At 42.7% G+C, this 25,299-nt stretch overlaps 1 protein-coding gene across 9 annotated transcripts in view; it reads left to right on the top strand.

The window, feature by feature from the left end:
* The first annotated feature begins 208 nt into the window (after positions 1 to 208).
* THRB (thyroid hormone receptor beta) overlaps positions 209 to 25,299 on the top strand; it is a 385,312-nt gene continuing 360,221 nt past the window's right edge. For 6 of the 9 annotated variants that reach the window (XM_053903859.1, XM_019422930.2, XM_053903858.1 and 3 more), the window contains exon 1: positions 941 to 1,069. The gene's annotated coding sequence lies outside the window, so the exon portion shown is untranslated. Of the gene's footprint in view, positions 286 to 506; positions 624 to 854; positions 1,070 to 25,299 lie in introns of those variants that run through there. The other 3 variants (XM_019422929.2, XM_019422927.2, XM_019422926.2) reach the window with 3 other exon arrangements.

Below are 25,299 nucleotides of genomic sequence, written 5' to 3'. Positions count from 1 at the left end.
AAGGGAGAGGAGCGCGCTGGCAGGGGTCACACTGGTCCTTCGGGGCAGAGAAAAGCCCGTGCTTCTGGAAGGTCCCCCCGCCTCCTTGTCACTCGTCCCCCGTTTCTTCCTCTTCGCCTACCAGAGGAATGACGTCCAAACCCGAACCTCGGTGCGCAAGCCGCCGGGTGGGTGGACGCGCGGCCGCCTAAACCGCCGCAACATCGCCACCCTGGGAAGGGCACCCTGGGAGGAGGGCACGGCCGGGACTGGGAGGAGAGGGAGCGCCCGAACCTGGGGAGGCAGGTGCGGAGGCGGCCGGCCTGGGGCGGTGCGCGCGTGGGCTGCGGGGTAGGGGTCCGCGAGCGCCCAGCGGCGGACACTTCTGAGCGCCCCCCCCCCCGGAGCCCGGCGGGGGGCGTCGGGTGCCATCCTGGCGGCCCCTGGGCGGCGGCGGCGGCGGCGGCGGCGGCGGCGGCGGCGCGAGCGTCTGGGAGGCCATTTCCTCGCTGCGCCCCTGGCGGAGCCGGGTTTGCTTGCTCTTGGCCGCCGCCGCCGCGCGAGTAGGACCGCCGCGAGGGTTGGAGGGGAAACCAGGTCACCGGTTCGCGGACGCGGCGCGGCGCGGGCGCCCCGGGCCCGGAGTAAGGCAGTGCCCCGGGAGCGGGCCGGGGCGGGCCGGGTGCGAGGGGGGCCCGGAGAGGCGGGGACTCCGGTGCCCGGACCACACTCGCTTCCTACGCCTATAAAAGTGGAGTGGCCGGGGAGGGCCGGCGCGGCCCTGGCGGCGGCCGCCTCTCTTCGCCCAAGGAGTTGACATTTTGCAGGACTCGCGCGACGTCCCGTCGCCGGCGCTCCCCGGGACCCCGCCGCCGGGAGGAGGGGGCGGAGGAGGGTGGAGACTGCGGGGCTTGGCCAAGGAAGGCGCACATCCTCGGGCGGGCGGCCGTGACGCGGCGGGGATTAACTTTGCATGAATAATGTGAGTGCGCTTGGAAAGGAGACCTTCTGTTCCCCGGGCTCGGGGCAAGCGCCCGCAGGCTGCCTTCCCCGGGCAGGGGCGCTCAACCCAACCGTCTGGAGGGCACTGGTAATTTGGCGAGAGGACCGCGCGGAGGCGGGGGCGTGGGGGGGAGGGGGGGAGGGGGCGGCAGTTCCGACTGTCCAGAAGGGTGGGCCGGCTGGCGGCGGGGGTGTCGCGGGAGCCTGAGGGGTGCGGGCGGCGAAGCCGGGCGCGCGGGCGGGCGTGGGTGGAGGGTGTCAGCCGCCGTGTTACCTGCCTCCGCGGGGCTTCTGCACCCCGGGTCCGGGAGGAGGTGCCCCTCGTGCTCCGGCACCGCGCGGCGGCAGTCGGGGAGCCCCAGCGTGGGCAGTGGCGGAGCAGGGTGTCTGGGGGCCCCCTCCAATCGCAGCCGCTCTGTTCCTCAAACCCCCAAGCCCAGCTGTTGACAGGCTCCTTGTGAAATGGAGTTTGGCATCCTTAGCGCCGAACCGAGTGGAAGTTTCCATGATGAGGAAGTTCTGTGACACGGGGGTTCGGAAAAGGTTGGCAGACACCCGGGGGGGGGGGCGGGGAGCGGGGAGGCGGTTTAAAGGGACTGTGGGTGCCCCCCATCCCCCTTTTTCTCCTGCTCCGGAACTCCGGGGTTTGGAAGGGAGAATAATCTTGAATGTTGGCGTGCGCCGTGGCCGGTGCCTGGCGGCTTGGCTTCTCCCCGCCTCCTCGGGGACTCGGTGGCGATTTCGCCTCCCTGCTGGGTCGCGCGCTTCTTCGCCTCGCTCTTCTTTTGACGCAGCATCTTCCTCTGGGTCGCCTCGAGTTGGTTCTGGTAACCAGGAGTTGTGCCAGCTGCGCTCTCCTCCCCCGGGCCTCCAGCCCCCTTCCGAGGAGGACTCATTTGGGGGAGTTGTTTTTTGGTTTTTGTTTTTTTGTTTTTTAACCCTAGTAGATCGCGTCCTTCTTAGCTGCAGTTGTCATTTTGGAGGAGGATTTCCCAATGACCATTGTAGGATTATTAGTGCTAATTCTTAAGCCTTCTGATTTGTTGGAGGGGAGGGCACATAGGATGTTGTTGTCGTTGTTGTTTTTTTAATTTATTAAAGGTTAAGTGTATACTTGTCCCCAAATGGGAAATTTTACAAAAAGAGTCTAGAAGCATAACAATTCCTAAGCCGAAGCAAAGAAAAAGAGTGAACCTGAACAAACAAGTTGAACACTCTCCGCCCTCCCGTCTCCACACACGTTCAGATTTTGTGAAGATTGAAACACTGTGCCTACTCATCAGTAAATAAATTTGAAACAAAGTCTTCCTTGTAGCCTGTTACTGGTCTTAGGTGCTAGTGAGATGCAGTTTTAAAGACCAGTTTTGGAGTTCAAAAACTAAGCCTTCCTTGGATGGTGTATTGATGACAGAGCCCAGCAATTTTTATAATGGTAAAAGCATTGGATCCCGTAGACCTGTTGAGCAATATCTTTACATTATTTGGCCTTGTTCTAGTTTATGCTGCCTATTTACATTGTAATAATATATAGCATGTGCTAGATTACAAAGTAATAAAAATTGCATTTTAGTTCACATATTCCATGATTCATTCTGAATATTCACTGGTGACTGATCTGCTCCCTAATTCACTTCTGCTTACCTTTCTTATTCTGAAACTAGTCAGAGACTAGGAAACATTAAAGAAAAAGGTGTTTTGATGAAAAGTATTCTGAGCCGTGGATATTTTTAGGAGTTTTCACGCCAGTTGGCTAAGGGTTTTAATCGAGTCTAACAGAAATTCAATAGTCAGTGATTTTTTGAAGGTAATATATGGGAAGACATGGGTGAACAATCATTTATTATTTGTACACGTTGAATGGATACTGTCAAAATCTTATTTTTAATGAATTTCAAAGTTATATATATATTGGAAGTGGGACCATCTGGTAGTAGATATGATTTGCTTTTCTTTTTTAGTGAGAGTAAGTTCTACTAAATATAGCTATTGAACTATTTTTTTAATGAAGCAATTCCTGTTGGCATTATAATGCAAAGGCATAATTTTATTGACATTGGAATGTTGTTTTATAGACTAACTGGCTTTATAAGAGGAATAAGCATTCCATCTCTCTCCTTTTAGCCTCTTTATTCTGTCATAGTGATGAATTAAGACAACTGCCTTTTAATCTAACATCTTTTGGGAAAAGGTAATTTCTTAAAATTTCCTTAAGAGAAGAGAGAGTTGTGGATTCCTATCCTTTCCTGGAATTTTTGAAGTTGTTTGAAGCATGGCATGTGTGGAGCCACCCGTGGGATTGCAAGTTTGGTGTTTGTTTGTTTGTGTGTTTGTTTTAGCAAGCTTATCCTTTTGGTAGAAATCCGAGTGAGGCGATTGGTTTCTTGAACTCCTTTTTGTCATTCTAGTGTAAGATTATGTGTCAACTTCTTAAAAAGCCCTTCTGTGACCACTTGACTCATTCTTTCTCAGAACCATCATACTGTTTTTAGTTTCTTCCCCAACCCCCCCATCGCTTGGTCTTCTTTGCAATCTGAATTGTCATTTCATTTGGTACTTGTTGAATACCCGTCTAGAATGTAGAGTCCAGGAGAAAAGAGTCTTGACTGCCTCATTAACTCTTGATTCTCCTGTGTCTTAAACAGTGCTTGGCACGCAGTAGGAGCTGGATAAATCTTGGCTAAATAAAGCAATGGTTGCACCCAAACACTGTCTTCCTAAAAATATGTGACTAAGCAACCTGAGTGGGTACCAACTGGGTATGTCAAGACTTGTGCCTGCGTATATGTGTTTGCCATGAATATATGGTTCCATCTTTATCTCTCTTTCCCCCCACCCTTTTTTTTTTTTTTTTTTTTTTTTTGAGATGAAAGCTAGCCCCATTCTATTCTATATAGTGACATTGCAGAGGATTATTTCTGCAAGTTCTTCCTGGGGGCATTTGCCTTGAGTACATGCAAATCCTCAGCAGTTTGCCTTAACAGGTTACCCATATTCCCTGAAGACACTGACCTTCAACTCTCTGGGTATCAGCAGAATCTTTATGAGTTCCAGAGGCATTGTCAGTGCTAAGAGTGAAATTCCAGGGAACCGACATCACTGGATGATAGCAGTGCCTTCTCACTCAGCAGGTTCTGGCAGTGCCTCTGGCCTTGGCAGCCCTAAGGGGACCAAGGGCGTGTTGTGGTGTAAGCTGGTCTACACAAGTAGCAGTTCCTGGGGAAGGGGCAAAATGGGACTGTCAGGATACAATACAAGATTGAAATCGCCCTTGGGGGTAGATTTGGAAATAACCAAATTTCCAAATTTGGACATTTGGTTACGCTGTGTTGTAAGTGAAGTCATTTAACTTTCCCCCTTTACCTCCTTTCACACTTTCATAAACAGATTCTGAACCAGATGATTGTGCGAAGTATTGCATTATCTGAGTTTTCAAGTGACCCAGGTGTGATACCCAAAGGGTCATCTCCAAATTAGCTATTCATGGAAACTCTTTTGACAACTGAGACAAAAAGGAAACGACAATGGGTAATTATGGTAATGTGTTTTTGTTTATAGAGTATGGGCTTTCAGAAATGTGTCTGCATAAATGCATGGCGAAAATCCCACAAAGTGATAAGACTTGTGAAAATGGTAGGGGAAGAAAGATCAAAATTTTCTACAGGAGTAAAGATCATTAAACTGAAATCCTAAGTGCTTACTGCTTTATTTAATTTAGCTCTAAGCTTCTCGGTAGCCAAGTTAACAGGAAAAAGGGGGCCTGGAGGTGGCAGATATGCATTGAAGTTGTACAGATACATCATATAACATTTCTAGAGGGCTTACTATGGTGCCTGGCACCTAGTATATACTTCCATGAAATATCAAATCATATAATGGCCAGTACTTGAACTTCAATTCTACAGAATGCGAAGTAAAGTTCTTTATATGGTCGTGCCTTTTATGAGAATAAAAAATGCAGAAGACAAAATGATGAAAAGTAACCCAGTGGGAGTTTATCTTTGGGAGCCTGAGCTACTGTGGTTCAGCCGTGGAGATTCTGGCGATTGTCCCCAGTGCAAAAATAGAGCTCAGAAAACCTAGAGGAATGAATGGTTAACATGTTCTTTAGGCCGACTTTCTCAAATATCCAGTGTCTCAGCCAGGCTTTTGACTAGAGCAATCTGAGAGGACAGGACAGCCAGGTACTTGAAAATGACCTGATAGCCATGAACCTTCTGAACAGGTGGTCTTGATACTGTCTGCTTCAGTCTGTATAGCTCTTATCACCTTGCAGGGCAGTTTGGGTTTTGTTTCCATTTCTGTCTCCCCCTTTAAAGTGTGATGAAGGGCTATGGGTTTATTCATGCTGGCCTCCCCAGCACTTAGCAAAGACTTTGACACCTGGGCACAGGGAAATACTTGTTGGAAAACTGAATGGGAATAGGTAAAGGGGTGGTGCTTCTCCTTCTCGTCTGTTATTGGTATTAAGTGTCATCTTTTGACTTAGTTTTGCCCAAACTGAATGTTTGCTGCCTGAATTGCATTAGATATCTATACCACAGCTAGTAGGGCTTGTGCCAGTGTCTGAACTGGTTGAGCAATGGATGGCAAATTAACCTCTTGCATTATTTAAAGTCATTTTCACTATTTGATGGGGTGCCTGGATGGCTCAGTGGGTTGAGCATCTGATTTCGGCTCAGGTCATATCTTGCAGTTCGTTGAGTTCAAGCCCCACATGAGGCTTTGCATTGACAGCGCAGAGCCTGCTTCGGATTCTCTTTCTCTCTCTCTCTCTCTCTCTCTCTCTCTCTCTGCCTCTCCCCTGCTCGTGCTCATGTGCACGAGCTCTCTCTCTCTCTGTCTCAAAAATAAATAAACATTAAAAAACATTTAAAAAATAAAAATAAATAAAGCCATTTTGACTATTTGATTTGATTTCCCATTCAGTCTACAAAAATTTGTGCCTGGTTCCACTAGTCAGCATGCATCCTAGTGACCTATAAGACGATATGCATATATTAATACAAAGGGATTATGAAATGGTATCTGCTGTGATAGAATGGATATGCTTATTGGGCTCTCTCATATGGCCCCCTAGATGAAATAAAGTTATTTTTTTAATCTGAGGAGGCAATTGTTTTGTGGTTTCTACAGCCTGTGTGTATTAGTGTATATTGCAGTGGGATTCAGCCAGGGTTCTCTTGGTATCCAAGCAGTGTGAGGTTGAATCTATTTAGGTCAGTGAGTCTCTGATTAAGGATGTTCACTCTTCGCCTTAATTTCCCCAACTCGTTAGCCAATTATGATGTTCAAGTAAGTTGGGGAGGGGGGAAATATCCAAGCCACCGAGTCACAAGTAATGTATTTCCATACGCTTCTCTCAGCCATCTGGCCAGCTGACAGCTAGAATGGTCCTCATGTTGTCCAGTCCATACTGTCCTAATTTCAAGGGACTTTGGAGAGTTTATGTGCTGGCAGGTCTTCTTGTGCAGTACTATTTTTATTGAGTGAGAAACTGAGCTCTCCTGTGAGCTTAGATATCTCTTCCAAATGGCAAGTTAGGAGAGCCTGCTATTAGGACCCAGGATCCTTAACTCTGTGTCCCCAGAAGTTTACTGTAGCCTTTCTATCATGATAGACACTCTAACATATACATTTACATATCTGTGCATACAACACATATATTATAATATGTAGTGTGTATACAGCAGTATAACACCATGTAAAATAACATACGTATACAGGGGCATGTGCTGAGTGAGCGTAACATGTAATGGCTAGGAAAGGATTGATCTGAACTGAATTACTCATTCAACTTCTTAGTTCCAGACGAGAGGCCTCGTGGATCATGGTTTCTCTTCTGTGATAAAAAATATTCAGAATTTCGTGAGTGTTAAGCCGATTAAAGCAAAAGTTTGGACAAAAGAATGCAAACTGACAGCAGGTATGTCTTCTTCTTAATTTGGGAAATACACTTTTGTGACTCTTCTGGAGGTTCAGGAATGTTTGTGAGGAGAAGAGTGGAGAGGATAGTCGTGGTTTTAGTGGCACAATGCATGATCGTGACATTCAGGAACCCATTGAATATTCTGACTGTTGTGATGCACGTTGTTCAGTGGTTCTCAGGATGATTCGGATATGCTTTTCCCCCCTTTCCCCTCAGAGTCTTAAGAGGGGAAAGTCTCTGTTTTCTCAGATTTCAACAATGCTTGTACAGAAAAGGTGCTCAAAAAACAATGACTGATGGTAACGATCATGATGTTCCTGGGGGTGGTCAACTTTTTCAAATTTCACTCCCAGTGTGCATAAATGTCTCAGCAACTGGCATGTCTGTGCATGGAGACTCTGCCTCTGTGACAAGCGTGTCTCGCGTTCTTATATATAGTTAAAAAGGCAGCGCTTGTCTCTGGCTCCAACTGTACTTCCCATGCCTAGCTTCCAAACCATGGTGAGAAATGCCACCGTCACGCAGATGTCCCAAGCTAAAAACCCTGTCATCAACTTTTAGTCCTTCTCCATACTCCTGAGTATTTCGGCAGATCCTCATATTATTTTACTGTTTACTTGTTTACTGTTTATTTATGTTACTCCGTGATCAATTATGTTTGGGAAATCCTGAGTTTAACATCTTAACACAAGAATTTTTCAGAGACTGTGTTTATGATTGTGTGCATTATGAATCTCCAAGAGGGAGAGCAGGTAACAAAACTTATTTGGTCACCATTTTCTCTCTCTCTCTCTCTCTCTCTCTCTGTGTGTGTGTGTGTGTGTGTGTGTGTGTGTGTGTGTGTGTGTAAAAACGCAAATGGCTAAAGTGTAGTGCAAGAGGTGGTGAGGAGCAGTTCATAGCACTACACTTAAAAAAATTAGTCTCATTTGTTTTAACCGCTGACTACATTTTATAATAAGTTCTGATTCCTAGGAGCAGTATCAATCCCACAGCAGAAACTTGATGTTTTTCACACAAAAAAAGGCTTATGAGTTTGTATTCAACACTGACTAATGTTGCCATTGCTGAAGTCTTTTGCAATGATATAAAAATTATGCTAAATTGATATTACTTTTAAAGTATTATAATCATAAAACGTATCTTTTCTTGACTTTATTCCTGAGATCTGGATGTGCTGATTTACATAAGCCAGAGAATGGCTTCTTTTTGCCATGTGTGTTTTTGTTTACCTTTTTGAATGTCACCTAAGCTCCACCATAATTTCTGCTCCAATTCTAGCATTTAGATAGAGATCTAGAATAATGTGTTTATATCTGAAATGTAGCTACAATAAGGGGAAGTATAATGTTGTATATTCTTGTATTATTTGTCCTTTAATTTTAAAAAAAAGGAACCATGGAAACCTTACACAGAAAAATCTTTTTAAAAACAATTTCAGTTATGGCCTATGTGGATGATGAATATATCAATTTGTCCTGTAGTGTAGTAGTTAGAAGGGCTTTGAAAAACACCTTGTCCCTCTGAGGACTCTGTAAAAAAAGCCTCCTAGGCTTTTGGCTTATTAATTTGATCTGTCCTCTGTAGCTTCATTAACATAAGGTGTTGTTAAGGTGAAGGCATTCTCTAGAATGAACTCTACATGCATTCATTTACTGCTAACTAAGAATATATGTTTAGTTATCCTTATTGAGGTTGTCACAAAAACCAAGCCTTAAAATGAGTAAACTTATTATTTTAAAGTAGGCACCACACCCACCACGGGGCTTGAACTCACAACCCTAAGATCATGAGTCATGTGCTCTACTAAGTCAGATGGGTGCCCCGAGTAAACTTATTTTTTTATCCTGACTGTGTCCATCCTTCCATCCCTCCATCTTTCTATCTCTGCATTCATACCTCTATCCCACCTCCCACAATCCATGAATCCATATATGATTCATTCCTCTATCCCACCTCCCACCATCCATCATCTCATATATGCACTGGACATCTGCTGGGTGCCAGACTCTATGGTAGGTGCCAAGACACCATGGTGAACATTTAATTTTTTTTAATGTTTATTTATTCTTGACAGAGAGAAAGAGAGTATGAGCAGGGGAGGGGCAGAGACAGAGAGAGAGAGAGGGAAACACAGAATCTGAAGCAGGTTCCAGGCTCTAAACTGTCAGCACAGAGCCCGATGTGGGGCTTGAACTCATGAACTGTGAGATCATGACCTGAGCTGATGTCAGGTGCCTAACCCACTGAGCCACCCAGGTGCCCCCATTTGAAAATCCTTGCTGTAGAGATGCTCAGAGACTCTTGGTGCAATCTACAGAAATTAATTTGGTCTCTAACAGTGTTTCCCCACCTCAACTATTGGCATTTGGGGCCAGATAATTCTTTGCTGTGGAGAGCTGCCCTGTGTTTATCAGCACCACTGGCCCCTACCCACTACATACCAGTAGCCCTCCCCCCCGCCCCACCCATGCTCCAATTGCAGCAACCAAAAATGTCTCCAGATATTGCCAAATGTCTTGTGGGAGGCAAACTCATCCCTACTGCAAACCACTGGTATAGAGTTAAGAATGAGAGCTGAGGAGTGGGAATGTGTGGTTTCATAGCCTAGCTTCACCTGGCTTTGTTGCATGTGCTCAGTTTCTTCATTAAATGGAATCATGTAGCGTTTGGCCCCACAGTTAAGTGTTCCTAAATATTAGATATTGTAGCAGCAGTAGAATTAATACCTCAACAGGCGGTTACGATATTGATAAGTTATGTGATGGAGCAAGTACACTGTGGAGTGGGAACCCAGAGTCGGGCGTGCGGTGAGTTCCAGGCAGCAAGAACACCATATACCGATGTATGAAGCGGGGTAAAAGTATGAAACCTTTGGGAAATTGCATGGAGCCCAATCCTTTGAATATCAGAGGACAATAAATGAAGCTGTTGGAACAGGTAGGAGTCACATGGTGAAGACTTTCCTGGCCACAGTAAGGAAGATGGACTTTTTCTTAATAGCATGAAGAAATTAAATGTTCAGCAAGTCAGATTTTTATTTTAGCAGAGTTATTTGGGATAGATCTTGAGTGGGAGTGAGACTGAAAACGATAAGCCCAGTTAGGGACTCTCTGAATAATCCACCGAGAGATGATGGCTGCCGGAACCAAGGCAGTTACATGTTGCCGTGATGTCTTTGGGAACAGATTTCACTTTCTCCAAGATGTGGCAAAATTCTTCTAAGTTAATTCCAATAATGAATATTTTTAGCAAGATGGCTTTACATTTGGGAGAATTTCAAGTTTAATTTGAAAGCAGATTACATGATAGATTCTCTGTAGAATGTTTTCAAATAAAGCTTAAAGACCATCTCACAGCCTATTCATAGCTGAATATTACTCAAGGGTTTTTCTGCTATTGTATACATATGTCTACAGTTCCTAGTCAGACAGAAACATACTTCTGAACAACTACATTGAATTATCATTGACATTGGTGTGTTGAGATTCATTATTGAGTATTAAGTTTGATTTTCTGACTGATAGCGATTTTATTTAATGATCAAAATTGAAATGTATGGAGAAGATGAATTAATGAATGAGTGAATGAATGAGACATTATGGCAATATCACCAAATTGAGAGTAAAAAATTTTTGGATAAGTCTCTTGATTTATCTGAGCTTTAATTTCCATAGTCATAAAACAGTAAATTTATCTAGATAAATTAGACAATCTCAAAGTTATCCTTAGCTCAGAAGTTGGCAAACATTTTCTATAATAGACCATATAGTATTTTAAGCTTTTTCAAGATGTACAATCTCCAATGAGACTACTCGACTCTGCTGCTGTAGTGTGAAAGCAGCCATAGATAATAGGTAAATAAATGATCATGGCTGTGTACAATAACTTTATGTACAGAAGCAGAAGGTGGGTTATAATTTGCTAGCCCCTGCCTGGTAGCCCAGCAGGAGTACAGTAGAAATATAACATGAGCCACATATGTAGTTTGAAATTTTACCGTAACCACATGATAAATGAGTAAAAAGCAACCAGTGAGTTCAATTTCAATAACATACTTTATTTCACCCAGTATATTCACAATATTATTAACTTGTAATCCATATAAAAATATCAATGAGATGTTTACTTTTTGCATGAAATCTTCAATATCTGGTGTGTGTTTTATACTCACAGCACATCTCAACTTTGACTAGTCACATTTCAAGTGCTCAATAGCCATTTGTAATTGGGCAGTATGACTATAGCCTTAGGAGTGTGTGATTTTACCAAATTCCATGCAAAAATAAGTTATATGCAGTATTTAAAGTGAGACACTTTATTTTTCTTGCCACATAGATTGGTTAGGAAAACATTACGCTTTGAAATGAAGAATACACAGTGGCTAAAACACTGTTTATTTTTCAGTCATGTGAAGTTGAAAACTGCTGTCCCTGACTGGTTGGTGGCTATGCTCCGTAGCCATTCAAGGGAGTCCCAAGTGCCTTTAGTCTTGGGGTCCTTCATCTTCTACTCATGGCTACCAAGATCCTGGCTTCATTCCATCGGACCACAGGGAGGCGATGAGAGAGTAGAGAAGCACACAGGCTTGAAAGTGACACAAAACCATTTTGCTAAAATTCCACTGGTGAAAACAAATCATAAATCACAAATCATACGTCCCCACCTAAATGAAGCGGGATGGGAAACAGTCCCTGTGGCAGCTTTCCAGTGATGACTCTATTCCCCGGGAAAGAAGAAGAATTATTTGGTGGTCAGGGAGCTGTCTTTTCCATACTGTGCTACCCTGTTTTTTAATTCTTATGTGGCCTTCATCACATCACTGTCTCGCTGCTTTTGGAGGCATTGGCAAGCGATGAAAACATCTTCACGGCTGTGAGGTAACCCATTTCTATTTTTTGGTGCAGTACCACTATCCTGTCTGACCTAATTCTCTTTCCTCACTTCCTCCTTATTCGTATGGGGTCATCTTTAATGTTGCTAGACCTGAATTTTCCTTTTAGTCTTTGAGCATCATTTTTATTTCCTTAATAGATCTATGTGGGTCATTCTATGCACATAGTATTGGGACTTTGCCAATCAATCCTGATAGTACCGATTTTTTTAAAGGAAACTAAAATTTAGAGTAGAGCTATCAGAGAGCAGAGGCCAGTGCTGATTGTTGATGTGTTGACAGAGGTATTGAAGCCATTTCCCTGGTATCCTCTTACAGAACTTCAGACTGTTTAAATAAATGACTCATTACATAATATCTTGGATAAAAATACCAATTTTCCTAATATTTATCGTATTTATCATTTCTTACTGCAATAGGGAACCCTCTTTTTTTTTTTTTTTAGCAAAAAGGGTGTTTGCTTGTTTTCTTCCCAAAGTATAAATGTGCTTTATCAAATATTCAGTGTGTTCTATAGAAGTGCCTCCCATGAAGGAAATGTAAGAGGGGCATGAATAATAAAAGTGAGGTAAGTGAAAAGAACAAAGAAGCCTTTTCCTTCCACCTATGCATATTTTACCTTTCTGAAAACCTTATTATTTAATTATTATTAAAATGTCGTATTTTAAGAAGGAAATGCAAAGCACACATACATTTTGGATTATTAAGAAATAACGCCAACCAGTGATAAGTATGCTGAGAACATGTAAAAGAAAAAAGAAATAATTGTATTCCTTTATATTAGCGTAGGTGGGGTTGTCTTCAACTTCACAAGCCAATTTTTGTGAAGTATTTTGCAAACCTCTTGAAGATTAAATTTTGCAATATTAAGAAGTTAATCCTGATAAATTCCTCTCAGGTACAGAATCCAGCTAATTAATTCTTGATATTCCAGAATAGGGAGGAGATGATTATCTGAATAACCCCTAACTTGTTACTGGCCCATCACTGGGGTCTTTGGGGCTCAGGGTAACTCACAGTGTGGGTGCCATTAATGTCTTATTTTAAAGTCCTGTCACAGATCAGGGAGGAGAGACACCCACCCCTGCCATTACCCTTATTGGCTAAGTGTGTCTGCAGAGGGAAAAGCTGGGGGTCCTGGGTCCTGGACTGGTTGAGAGCTGAGGCATTGGCAAGAGAGATCAGGATGTGGGGTGCCGGATGTGCATATAGGTGTTGAGTTCGATGTCTGGTTTTGCCCTTTCCTAGCCTATGGTCTCTCCTGCAAGTTTCTTAACTGCTTTGAGCTTCAGTCGTCCATCTGTGCAATAGGAAGAATACTGGTGCTTACATCACAGCATTGTGGAGGAGATTATGTGACATAATGATTATTCACTGCTTAGCCAGGACCTAGTGCCTGGTGAGTGCTCAAAACATAGAAAACAATTTTTGTTATCATTTTATTATTGCAGAAATAGTAAAATCAATTGTCTTGAAGTAAACCTGCACCCTGGAGATAGAGAGATTTCTCCCCCAAAAGACAAGAAATCAAAGAGAGAGACCCAGGAGTTAACATACGAATTTCCATAATCATTTTGCATCATTAGTCATTCTTCGTTTAGTTTTATGATGTGTTTATCGGTAATGGTCTTCTTTTTATAGGTGACCTAGCATTTTTCAATCTCAAGAGATATGTTTGATGGTTAATTGTTGAATTTAGCGAACCCTCAGGATTTGAAGAAAATACGAATAATAGATGTTCAGTTAACTGTCTGGGACTGCAGCCTCTTGAACACACATTTTACTCTCCCATGTGTATTGAATATGATGCCTAAGCTGATTACCTCTCTTCCTTTTTTTCATAGCAGGCACTCCTCTCTCTTATTCTAATACTTTTCTACTGTCCACATTCAAATTTCTTCACTTAAAATCCATAATATATTTTTCCCTGCTTCTGTTTTAACCCAGCTTCCCAATGTCCTTCATTCAAAGAACTCCCAAAATCCTGCCCTGATTAATTAAGATTGAGATCCAAATTTGCTTTAACCCTGCCCTGATGAAACATGCCGCTTCAATGACAATTCTTCTCATCCCTTTGTCCCTTTGTAATATTACATGGTTAGTCACTTACTATATATATATTTCTTCACTGTCCAATGTCCAAACCTCATATTGGTCAGTGAAATAGATATTTCTTTGCTAGATTTCAAGTTCCAAGAGGGCAGGGACTGGGTGTTTTACAAGTTTAGTGGAGTCTAGAACGTAGGCCCAGAAAGTAGGTGCTGAGTAATGCTTTCCTGCTGTTTTGACCAATCACACGTAGGCTGTTTTCATATAATCAGGATGAATCTAATTTTAAAATGAACAACCGTGTGTCCTCAGATGAACCAGAATATACACTTACAAGGCCCTGCTGTCCTGCATTATAAATAAGGGAGTAGGTTGTCTAACAGGGAAAAGTTCTGCTGTTCTTTTCCCTTAAAAAAACAACAACAAAACAAACAAACAAAACAAAACAAAAAAACTATCCACACATAAGAACTGAGATAGAAGATCTTCCCATCTCGTCAACCAAGTTGACCAAAAATCAGGGCCCCAAAGTAGATGTTCTCTGCAAAGACGAAACCCAGCAAAAACCTACAACCTAAGAAGAGTAACTTCTGGGGATTTGTAAAGGAACGTCCATCCTTAAAAATGGCTTACTGTAAATAGACCCCAAGCTTGAAGGCCTGCTTCCTCAACTTGTATAACAGCAAGGACTTCCTTCGGTGATAGGTTCAAGTTTCTGCAGGGAAAACATTCAGAGATATGACCCTTGGGCATGTTGCTTCCGCGGCATCTTTCACAACACCTAGCTTGTCTGTGGACTTTTTCTGCTTAAGATCTTAGTGTCTCAGAATTCCCATTACATGGAGGATAAATGATTTAACATTGCCCTGAGGGGGGTTACAATTCAGTCCTCTTCTTTGTGTAGCAGGGTTTTGAAATAACTGCTTCATTTTTGCTATATTGTGGTTGTAAATCCCCACCGGTAATTCATTAAAGTTTCATTTGAACCATGGCGGTGGCAGCTCTTCATCTTTGCCTCTTCCCAGCACTAGAGGGAGACCCCCTTCTCGGAGTTAAGTTTTGTTACTTAGCTGAGTTCTTGCAGGAGTTTGACTTTAGGGGCATTTGAAACTAATAGGGATTATGTTTGCATTTCCTGCCCTCCTTAAGCAAAAGATGTGGTTTTGCTTATTCTGTCAATGGGAGAGAAAGGAATGTGCCTAAAGTCGTGTTTCTGACGGTCTCAAAGAAGTGGGACCAGAGCCCACAGCTCTGATTCTTTGCTCAGGACCTTAAGGATGGAAACATCAGTCCCTCTAAAACAGAGGACTCGGAGAGCTCTTATATCAGAGGAACCTGAGGACCGGGGTGGCTGCCAGCCCAATATTCCTTCAACACACTTGCCATAGGAGTTCTGTCCCCAAAAGCAGGCCCTAAGATGAAAATTCAAGTGCACATTATTTTAGGGGGAAGATCAAGAAAACACCCACTGGAGATGGGTAAGTCAGACAGGGCAGAGATAGCAGCCAACAGGTCGTGTTATCAAACCAGTTACCACTGTGGACACCTGAAGCTTAGTCACGTTGGCGAACTCTGGGAGACAGTGTGGAACGTGTGTCTCATAGGTACCCCACCCAAGATGCAGGCTACAGTGTATTAATTCACCAGAACCTTTCAGGCATTAGTTGAGGACTCCCTCCAGAGGCGATTGATGCCCTGGTGTTTAAGAACTAGCCACTTGGACAGCCAAGAGCACGCCTCAAGGCAAAGGAATGCAGGTTTTGGTGGTCAGAAGACAAGCTGGTGGGCCCTGAGGTGGTGCCCATGGGTATAGGGTTAGGGTGACAGCAGCCTCTACTGCACTTCAGCTGTTTTCATCACTGCATATTACCAGGCCGGGCAACCTATGTCCCCATTTCCACCCAAGGATCGCTGGTCTCCTTTGGACTCTGCTTTGTTCTCAAGAGGTGCATGCAAACTGCCTTTAGCAGGAGCAGTGGAGCAGACTGCACCATCAGTTGGTCTAGGATTGACTAGAGAAGGATCCATTGAAACAGGAGGCACAGCCAGATTTCCCACCCTTTTGCTCGGCCCCATCATCTCTTTCCCACACTGTCTTCATTCTCTCTAAGAACTTCTTCTTCACCTGAGTTAGCCTAGGGGTCCTGGTGAGTACATTCTCTCTCCTGATAGTTTTATGTTCCTGTCTGTACCATGCCGTTTTCCCCCAGAGCGGGATTTCTCAACCTGGGTACTACTCACATTTTGGGGCAGATAATTCTTCGTTTTGGGGAGCTGCCCTGTGCATGGTAGAATGTTTAGCAGCATCCCTGATCTCTACCCACTCAATGCCATTAGCATCCACTCTCAAGTTGTGACCATCAAAAATGTCTCCAGACATTGCCAGTTGCCCTCTGGGAGACATAACTGTCCCCCTTGAAAACCACTTCCTTAGACCTTAGTTCCAAATCTTAATCCCCCTCTCCCCCAAGGTCCTCATCAATTATAGACACCCATTTATTACGATCCTAGTCATAAAGGGAGGGGTTGGGAGAGGTATTCCCAAATCCGGGAAATGTGGACATTTTTCCCAGTTGACTCTCATACACCTCCTGCTCCATCTCTCACCCATGCCCTCCTCTAACCAGGAATCAAGAATCGCTGCCCTAGGGGCGCCTGGGTGGCTCAGTCCGTTAAGTGTCCAACTCTTGATTTTGGCTCAGATCATGATGGGTTGTGGGATCCAGCCCTGCGATGGACTCTGCACGGAGCGTGGAGCCTGCTTAAGATTCTCTCTCTCTCTCTCTCTCTCTCTCTCTCTCTCTCCTTCTGCCAATCTCCCCAGCTTTCGCTTTTGCGCATGCTCTCTCTCTCTCTCTCAAAAAAAAAAAAAAAACAAAAAAACAAAAAAAACAAAAAAAGGAATCACTGTCCTGGTCTCTCTCTTTTTTCTCCCCTCCTTTCTCTTCTGCCCACTTGGCACCGTAGACGATTGCAATTTGGAAGATACCACTTTTCGTTTCCGCCTGCTTTTTCAAGGCTCCTGCTCAATTCAGTAAAGAAAACGCTAATGGCAAATCAGCGAACAAAGTATATAGTAAGATGTAACATATTATTTTTAAAATTAGGTCCATTCATTCATTCTTTTAGCAAACGTTCATCCAGCACCAAATATGTGTCAGGTACAGAGTTGGGTACATTGTGAGCAACACGTTCCCTGATCCCTTCGGATAGATACCAAAAGTGACAACCCAAAAGGCAGTCTCATCTAAACGAGTGTTTTTATTTTATCAACACATGTGTACCCTAAATTCTAGAAGCTGGAGGCACAGAAAACCAGTATTGTACCAGGAAAAGTCGCAGTTACTGGCTCAGTGTTTCCTAGCTTGGGAAGTCTAACTATGTGGTTCAGGCTTAGGACATGACGCCCTGAACTATAGAATTTATTTCTGTCCCATTCAGAAGTATTTTATGAGCACACTGCACCTGGACGAGCGGGTTTCACAGTTTAGCGAGTTCCTGAAGTGAAATGTTAGTAAATCTTTCACACTTCGGTGTGCCAGAATCTCTTCTGCTTTTCCTGCTTTACCTCATCTAACAGTTGTCCGCATTTTTCGGCACTCCCTTCCCTAAAAAGGGCTTCCAAGCCGTTGGACACAGGGTTGCAGGGCCCCAGCCTTTTGGGCTGGGCGTTGGTTATGGAGAAAGGAAGGAGGAGAGGGTATGGAGGCTCTGATGTCACCGGGAGATCCGCTGAAGGACGTCCAGCTTGGCCGCATTGAGCGTGCTGCCTGCGGCCTGTGGAAATGCTGAGGGTGCCCCGGGCACCAGCAGATGTCGTTTTGGCAGCGTCAGCTGTAAGGGGGTGGTTGTGCCCTGCGGGTGCTCTCAGTCCCCTCACACTGACTTCTGCTCCCTCAGTTCTCTGAGGGAGTGTGCGGCCTCCAGCCCCAAACCTGACAAACCAGAATCCGCATTTCAACAAGGTCCCCCAGGAGGTTCCTGTGCACTAGGACTTGGAGACTGGCTTTGGTTCCATATCCACCTTCTACTTCTCATTAGGTAAAAATGTGCAGAATCCAAAGGTATGAAAGAGTTAATGCCGTAGCCCTGGCGTGTATGGATTAAGCCCATTATACCTAATTTATTGCTTTTGAAGCTTGGTTTTCACCACATTAGTGGCCTTGAGTCAACCTAGTGAGTCACAGTCAACAAGGATTTTAAGTAAAAAAAGTCTAGAGTAGAAAGTATTAGAGTATATCACATGTTCATGAAACATTGGTTTCGGTAAAAAATGCAAATATACACACACAGACACACACTTTTTTTTTTTTTTTTTTCTGACACACACTTTTATTATGTATGCCCTTGGTCATGATTACAAAGTGGAATGCTGGCTGGGTACAGTTAAAAAAAAAAAAAGAATCCTGAAAAACACTTATAAAGAATTAATATGTCTCTTTATATATATTGATTAGTGGGGTTTTTTTTAAGGTTTCATTTATTTATTTGGCGGGGGGGGGGGGGGTGTGAATGTGCCTGGCACCCACACAAGCAAGTGAGGCAGGGTCAGAGAGAGAGAGAAAGAGAGAATCCCAAACAGGCTCAGAGCCGTGAGCCAGCACAGACGCTGATGTGGGGCGCAGTCCCATGAACCATGAAATCATGACCTGAGCCAAAATGAAGAATCGGACACTTAATTTACTGAGCCACCTAGGCACCCCTATTGCTCAGTGTTTTAAAAAAGTTCAGTAATACACATTTGATGAGATTTGCCCCTTTTCTCTCAGCTAAGATTATGAGATTTCATTCTCTCATTCAGATTCCTGAATAAGTAAAAATGTTCACATAGCATTTATGTATGTGAAAATTTTCTGAACTGCAGGTTAATGACAGTAAGAACTTTAATTTTTCACTCAATTTCAGAAAACAATGCCCTATCAGAGAATGTCTCAAAATCTTGAAAAAGCACATTTTAAGTCAAGAAAATTCAACTGTAGGCTGATGAAAGCACATAGGTTAGCTTGAAGGGAATAATAATTTGGAAGCCAGGAGAAATTCTCCAAGTTATGGGAGATCCAGGGTGCCCCAAAAGTGGCAGTGCAGCTTTAAGTGATAATATCTTCAGAAGCATAAATAGTACAAACCCACAAAAACATTATTTGGAAATTTAATCATTCACATTTCTTCAACATTCATTTAGTTTTGCGGATTTTTTCAAAAATTATTTTGAGTTTATTTATTTTGAGAGAGAGAAGGAGAGAGAAAGTCCCAAGCAGGCTCCACATTGTCAGTGCAAAGCCCAGTGTGGGGCTCAAACTCACAAACTGTGAGGTCATGACCTGAGCCGAAACCAAGAGTCAGATGCTTAACCAACTAAGCCACCCAGGCACCCTAACTTTGCAGATTTTGAAAAGTCAATTTTTCGTTTTCACTTTTTGTTCCAGTCTCTTTGATTGAAGGTGGCAAGTGGAAATAATACATTAAAATGAAAACTTGACTTTTCAAAGTCCACAGAGCAAAATCAGTGTAAAAGAAATTTATTTAAAAAAGTTTTTTTAATGTTTCTTTCTTTTTTTTTTTAATTAATTTTTTTTTAACGTTTATTCATTTTAGACACAGAGAGAGACAGAGCATGAATGGGGGAAAGTCAGAGAGAGAGGGAGACACAGAATCTGAAACAGGCTCCAGGCTCTGAGCTCTCAGCACACAGCCCGATGCGGGGCTCGAACTCACGGACCGCAAGATCATGACCTGAGCCGAAGTCGGTCGCCCAACCGACTGAGCCACCCAGGCACCCCTGTTTATTTCTTTTTGAGAGAGAGAGACAGACAGAGCATGAGTCGGGGAGGGGCAGAGAGAGAGGGAGACACAAAATCCACCTGAAGCAGGCTCCAGGCTCCTCAGAGCTGTCAGCACAGGGCCTGGCTGACACAGGGCTCGAACTCACAGACCACGAGATCATGACCTGAGCCCAAGTCAGGCGCTCAACCGACTGAGCCACCCAGGCGCCCCTGAAAGAAATTTAGACGGTGAAACTTGCAAAGGTGTTCTTGTCTAAATTTGTAGCGTTAATCCTTCGGAAGATAACACCTTGTAGAAGGCAGGAAAGCCTTGTCACTCTTCAAGCACAGGTCTGTGTGTAGCTGAGGCAGAGACGTGGAGAGTCAGATTTCACCACGTGTGGGAAAGAACCAGTCCTCAGGGGTGAAACCAAGGCACTTTGTGAAGGAGGGTGCTAATGCCAGGATGAGACACAGTTACAGGGAAGTGCTTTTCGCAGGCAAGATCTGTGCCACACAATGAGTTGTCTTTCAAAGTGCCTTTGCCCTGTGCACACAATGAGTTGTCTTTCAAAGTGCCTTTGCCCTGTGAGAGTGGCAGCTGGGTGAACCTAAGAGCCCTTTCTGAGCTTTCCCCCTCTGTGGAGCCTCTGATTTTGATGAGATGAAGGCTTACTTGAGTGTTTACTTAGAAACACTCAAGTGAGCTATTAAGCAACATTTTATTAAAATTATTTCAAATATGCTTTTAAGGAACAGTGAACATGTTTTCATTATGCTGTAATAAGGATGTGAGCTGTATAGAATCTCTGCTTTATTAAAATTAAAACAAATTGGTGGTGTCCATATTCTTTGAGAATGTGTTTGGGGGAGATTTTTTTTTTTTAATATATGAAATTTATTGTCAAATTGGTTTCCATACAACACCCAGTGCTCATCCCAAAAGGTGCCCTCCTCAATACCCATCATCCACCCTCCCCTCCCTCCCACCCCCCATCAACCCTCAGTTTGTTCTCAGTTTTTAACAGTCTCTTATGCTTTGGCTCATGTTTGGGGGAGATTTTTCAATAACTTTACATGCTATAAAAGGTGAGATAACTAGTATTCTCTCACTTTCAGATGTAAGTGTTAAAGTATATGATTTTGCCTAGTTTCTTAAACTATCCTGATTTTTTTCTTCCAAAACTAATCCTTTTGCTAGTATATACAGCTTTTGAGAAAAACATATATATATTCAAATATATAATCTGAGCATGAACATGTTGAATATATACTAAATGTATATTTTTTGAAAGTCAGTAAGAAGAGACATAAATGGTAGCACTTAAAACAACCTCTTACATTTATTTATTTCTAATTAGAATAACTTCCAATTCCTCAATATTGTGGTTTGATTTTTTTCATAAATCGTGTTTTTATTTTACCAATTAAAACACTGAGTTTAATATCAACTTGCAATATTCATATTTGTCATGATGTGTTTTTAGCAACTTTTGGCTTGTTTGAAAAAAAAAATCCTAACTTCGTGTTTCAGGCTTTTGCTTCTTGTTACAGTTATATGGAGTAGCACTGTTGCCCTTAAGACTAATGAGGACACGACAGATTTTGAGGTTCATGCCCAATAGGACATTTTTTCTAAGAAAATTAGCTATATAGAAAAGCACATATTAGTGTAGTTTTCCTTTGTAACTGATCATGGATGTTATGTTTCTTTCAATTAAAAAGTAGAATTTATTATATTAAGACCTTCTATCTATAGCATATTGGATAGATTTCATATTTCTACTTAAACAATTTTTTAAATTTTTATTTATTTTTCAGAGAGAGAAACAGTATGAGCAAGGGAGGGTCAGGGAGAGACAGAGACACAAAATCTGAAGCAGGCTTCAGGCTCTGAGCTGTCAACACAGAACCTGATGTGGGGCTCGAACCCACAGACCTCGAAATCATGACCTGACCCAAAGTCAGATGCTTAACCAACTGAGCCACCCAGGCACCCCTCTACTTTTGAGATTAGTAAGGAAAGTAAAAGTTTCAATGCACCCATCTGATCCAAATCCACACAGTTGAATTAATTGTGCTCATGTGTACATATTTGAGGCTTAAACCCCTGCCACTACCTCCAGTTCCACAATTATCTATACATAGCATGCATGGTCTACAGCAGTCTTCTGATCCATCAAAAAATTAGTTTTGTTTTGTTTTGTTTGGATGAAGTTTCAGAGACAGAATCCTTGCTGGAAGTATTGTGTATTTGAATTATTGTAGCTTTTTTTTTTTCTACATGAGAAACCCGAACCCAAATTATAGTCATTAACCCTGGAGATTCTGTTAGGTCTGTCACAAAGCCTAGGATGGCAAATAGTTCTGTGCCAACTCAAGTAGGTTTATGTGGCTGATGTGTTTGAGAAGTATTTTATGGCGATCTCTAGTCTTAACAGTAATATTGATTAGTATTATCTGCTGTTGTTGGAAGAACAGTTAGAAAGCAATGGCCTGAGTGTTATGTATTTTCTTATCCTGTGTCCATACCTATGGTGGATTAAATCCTCAAGATTTCCCCATTATGTTGCCCCAAGCTTTATATTTTGTGCTTTTGAAGGGGTGTTGTACCTGTTCTAAAGCCTTGTTCATTTTCTATTCAATAGTAAATCAGTAAGTTCATTTGTAAATCAAGGAAACTATGAAAGAGTCTTTCCTCATTGGCAAGTTGAGTGTAAGATGACATAAAACAAAGCACACCGTGAACTAGAAAAACTGTATTTATTTGTGTGATTTATCACTTGGACTTCAGGGTATACTTTATTTCTCAATTACAATACTTATCCTCTTAGGAAGCTTTGGCCAGCCTTTTGACATGGAGAAATGAAGGAATAGATTGTATGTGAGCGGAAAAGGCAAATGGGAGATCACAGGCAGGCACCTACTGGGTCTATCAAGATAGGAAGATAAAAGAATTTGGCAAAGAGGGCACAACAGTGCAAAACTTCAGTTTGAAGGTCAACAAAGCCTGTGTTCTTATTCCACCAAGTAAAACAGACTCAGAATTCTCTCAGTCAGTTTGACTGGGCCCCCTCGAAGTCTGCCCGTGAGAAGACCTGAGTAGTGTTCCCTTCCATTACTACTCAACTGTCTGCCAAACCGGGAAGCTCATAATTGCTTATATTACCCTAAGAAACTATAAGGTCCTCAGGAATTAAGGACGTGAAGAAAGGAATCTTTTGTACAGTTGCTTTTGGCATTCTTTCCGTAGAGAGTTGAGTCATCTCTTCAACAAGTCCAGGACTTGACTCTGTGAACACTGGCAGAGAGAGCAGTAGGAGACAATTGGCTTTGTGTTTTAATGATTTGCACAGTTGACTTTCCTTTTTAGGGGCTGGTGGTCTTCAGGACAAAATGACTTGTGGTCACATGTGTCTTCATACCTTAGGGGATTCTTGTAAAGGGGACCAAATGCTAGATTCTTGTAGATGTTACAAGTTGTTACTATTCTGGTAGCTGAGATGTGTGTTGTATTGATCATCAGTAATTAAGTTCAGTATTCTCTGGAATGAAGGGTGGGTTAAGAGAATCTCAAAAGTCATCTGAACATCTTTTTTTTTTTGTTCTGCCATGTACAGCTTTAATAGTATTAATATAATGTAGTAACATAACATAGGAGATGAAACATGAACCTTGGTAGACAGACCCGAATATAAATTTGGTGTCCCTACTAATTAGCTGAGGTGATGTTGGGGAAAGTTGCATAATTTCTTCTCTGAGCTTCATTTTCCAATTTTGTAAAAATGTAAAACAAAAGAAAGAAAGAAAAGAAAAAAGCCTGCCATGTAAGACTATGATGAAGAGTGGGAATACCTAGGAAAGAAGTTACAGTGTAAAATTAAAAGGAATTACTCTAAGGGAGCTGTGCCTTTGATCTGAAAGGTTTTGAGGGCATGCCTGGTCACAGGTCATTTTCTCCTGGTTGAGGGAGAAGGAGGAGTAGGAAAAAGAGGAGAACAAAGGGGAAGATCCACACCTTCTCTGCTCATAAGGAATTGGTTGAGTTTTTTTAAGGTTTCATTTGGGATTTTAAAGCAAAGCAAGTCTTTCACAGTGTCCTCTTGGACAAGATGGAGATGTGCAGACTGATAGTAGGAAATTTCACAACTTGAACAACTGTATGCATGGGATGTTTTCATGGATTGACATCAGGTTGGAGGAGGCTGACCTGCCAAGGGCCTCCGGCCTTCTTCCCCTGTTCCGTGTGGACGTTATGAGTGACATCATGGAAAAAACGAATGATATGCTTAGCAAATGTTCAGGAGTCCCGAACTAGAGAGGCGAGCCAATATGCCCCCAAACAGTATGAATTTAGAGAGATTTTGAGAGACTGGAACAGTGGGTCCAAATCAAGAAGACCTAAAGGAGGATTTAAAACCACAACCTTACATTAGATTCACGCTAAAGGCCCAAATTCTAGGAGAATGTTAGTGATCAGTTTAGTGTGATCTAACAAGCAGTGTAGGTACCTCAACCAATACTGTGGTCTTAAGTTTCATTAAAACAATCATTCTTGGGATTCCTGCATGACTCAGTTGGTTAAGCATCCAACTCTGGATTTTGGCTCAGCTCATGATGTCACCATTCATGGGATCCGGCCCCATGTCGGGCTCTGCAATAACTGTGCTGACAGTGCGGAGCCTTCTTGGGATTCTCTCTCTCCCTCTCTCTCTGCCCTTTCCTCCCTCTCTTTCTATCCCTCTCAAAATAAATAATGAAACTGAAGAAAAAAACACAATGGTTCTCAAACTTGAGCTGAATCATAATCACCTGGAGGGCTTGTTAAATCACAGACTGCTAGGATCCATCCCTAGCATTTCTGATTGAGTAGGTCTGGGTTGGAGCTGGAGAATTTACATCTTGAGCAAGTTCCCAGGTAATGTGGATGCTTCTGCTCTGGGCACCCCATATGGAAACTACTACACTACAAGAAAAACCTTGCTAAATCTAGGAAGATGACTGTAATCTCTTCAAGTATTGAAGCGATTTTGGGCCCTACTTTTCCAGTTAGGACAGAAGCCAGAAGGATAGGAAGAATTCTAGAAAGCAGGTAATATTGAGGACGATTGAGGAAAGAGAAGCTTATGGAAAAGAGAAAAACTTCAGAGGTGTGGTAGTTGCCTTCAAACATTTGAGAGATCAGGATGGTGCAGTGGCTTGGCTAAGAGTGTATACATTGGAACCAGATAAACCTGGATTTGATTCATAATTTTGCCAATCTTTCATATATTTAATAAATACTTCTATGGTACATACTAAGTACCAGGCACTGTTCCAAATGCTTTACGCATATTAACGCATTTAATCTTCATAACAAACAAAGCTATAAAGTAGGTTCAGAAAGGTTGAACAACTTTCCTAAGGTCGCGTACCTAGTAACTGGTGGAACTGGGATTCAAATCCAGGCAGTCATGTGGATTTCATGTTCTTAAATACTATGTGACACTCTCTCTCCAATAGTGGCTCCTCTCCACTTATTGCTTGTGAGTTCTTGACGACATTCCAACTACTTTGTGATTCAGTTCCTTCACCTTTAAAATAGAGACAATCCTTTTCTCGTAGGGTTGTTCTGAAGAGACAAAAGAGATATATTTGTAGAGCATCTAGCTTATGTAGACTTCCGGGATACCCAAAACTGGAATCAG

Source organism: Panthera pardus, unplaced genomic scaffold (genome assembly GCF_024362965.1).
Source record: "Panthera pardus isolate Hobbes unplaced genomic scaffold, ASM2436296v1 HiC_scaffold_16, whole genome shotgun sequence".
Classification (NCBI taxonomy): domain Eukaryota; kingdom Metazoa; phylum Chordata; class Mammalia; order Carnivora; family Felidae; genus Panthera; species Panthera pardus.
The sequence above is the reverse complement of the archived record's forward strand: the minus strand, read 5'-3'. Positions and strand labels throughout refer to the sequence as shown.